Source organism: Odontomachus brunneus, unplaced genomic scaffold (assembly GCF_010583005.1).
Source record: "Odontomachus brunneus isolate Ranch 3 - 2012 unplaced genomic scaffold, Obru_v1 Obru_scaffold_222, whole genome shotgun sequence".
Classification (NCBI taxonomy): Eukaryota; Metazoa; Arthropoda; class Insecta; order Hymenoptera; family Formicidae; genus Odontomachus; species Odontomachus brunneus.
In genome coordinates, this window is record NW_022639672.1 from 506,954 (window position 1) to 509,068 (window position 2,115).

Consider the following 2,115-nt stretch of genomic DNA (forward strand, 5'->3'; position numbering starts at 1 on the left):
GCCCGTATCATCTCATTGTCCTTCCCACACTGAGGTTCGTATATCAATAGTCGTTAATTGGTCCTCTGTGAGATACTCAGATTTGAATTTAGAATTTGATTTGTGTTTTTTTTTAAGTGTATATAATTCAAGCGACATTACATTTATAATCACGCGATTCAACTGGAAAGCTCACACTTAACTGTAAATTAAGATATAAGGCACGATATATAAGTAGCAGTTACTTGAAACGTCCTACGTGAGCTCAGATCTGAATTTAGAGTTAGATGAGACCTTTTTACTTGAAATATGTGATACATGTGAACATTACATTCGCAATAGCGATGTTCAGCTAAAAAAACTCACGTCTAACTCTAAATTAATCTAGATGTCTTATCGAGGCGTGTTTCAAGTAACGGCTGTTAATACGGGTTTAAGTATCTCACCCGGGGCACAAGTTTCAGGTAACGACTGTTGATATGGCTCTGAGAGGAAAAATATCTAAAGACTAAAAAATATTTGTTCGACGGGTAACTAATAACACATTCACTTATACTAATATATAAAATATTTTTCAAATACGGAGATATACATTTTCTTAAAATCTCAGCTTTACGTCAAAGTAGCTGCTTATTTTATTTAAACTAAAGAATTTAGATTGTAAATATGTTTTTAGTATCCATCGGATACATGTTTTTTTTTCTCTATTTTTTATTCAGATATTTTCTCTCTCAGTGTACGAGCGTTTGCCATGAACGAGAGGCGAGAACGTGTTCGCGTATTTTTCGCGGGGATTACTCGAGGATTACAATGGACAATTCAGAAATATGAAAAGTTGTCCGGGAATATCGGACGCAAATCGCGACTTATTTGTGCGCGCCTGCATTCCGCACGCGAAACGTCACGCACGCCTATTTGCACACTATGGGGAGACACGAGGCGCAAAAGTGCGAAAATTCCGACGTACGATCGCGGGATTTGCGAGCATGCGACCTCGCGGAGATACATTTTCGTGATGTTAACGCATCGTCCCGTATCGTCGACGCGTTCACTGTACAAACGCTCGTTCGTATTGCACCGTCTTTAACATCGGCTCGAGTCGTAAATAACGTCTCGACGAAGACACCGCGTGTATCGATTCTCTCCCAAACACCCGCGGGAAGGATCGACGAGTCGCCCATCAATTGGGAATGCCAGTTATTATTGATAACAACGAGAATGTGTGCATACTAGACCGAGCACCTTCGTGAAATATTTCGTGAAATATTTCGCACGGAAATAAATTAAAGGGAAAGAGACGGAAAAAAGAAGCAGAAACGAAAGTTATTTATGATTCGAGCCGCGGTATCCCTATGTATAATATAGCAGCATCGATTAAAGAGCAAACGTACACACGACTGTAATATGGCACAGCATTCTATAGAACGACACACAGATGCACGCAATCTCATACCCGTTCATACGTCACACATCCACGTCATAATAAAAAAAAGAAGAGGAGAGAAACTTTGCAAACTACTTTGACCAAGAGTATAGAGCATAACAATATGTGTGCTCGTTGAATATTCCGCACGTTTAGCTTCGCGCGCGAGTTAGCGATAGTTTCCGCGAGAGTCTTGGAAATTAGCCTCCGGAATAATAATTCGTAATAGTAATAATTTTAAGGCAAGAGCACATTTCTCAAGTGCGCGAATATTAAATGACAATTCGACCAAATGCAATTTCCACACGGGTCGTCCATTTTTCTCGATCACCAGCGCGAACAAATCGCGCTCCCGTTTCGCGCTCCACAGTCGGTCGCGTTTTCCTCGACGAGCCGTTCTAGCCACACACTCCAGTCTCTCGTCTCATCTTCCGTCGACATCGAGAATAATTGCCGAGGCTCGCTGTGAGTCAACGACGACATTGGAATGTTTTTCGTCGGCGTCGCGCATTCGCGATTCGCCTGGCGTTCGCCGCCGCGTGGAACGACGACTTCATTTTTATTCATATACGTTGAGTCATATGAGCAAAAGCAAAGTACATTCTATGTGCACCTACTTTCTTTCTGTCTTGACTCAAAGAAACGCAGGATCGAACTTGTGTGAACTTGGCACACCATATTTGAAAATGTGACATTTTTTTTAAAGTTTTGAT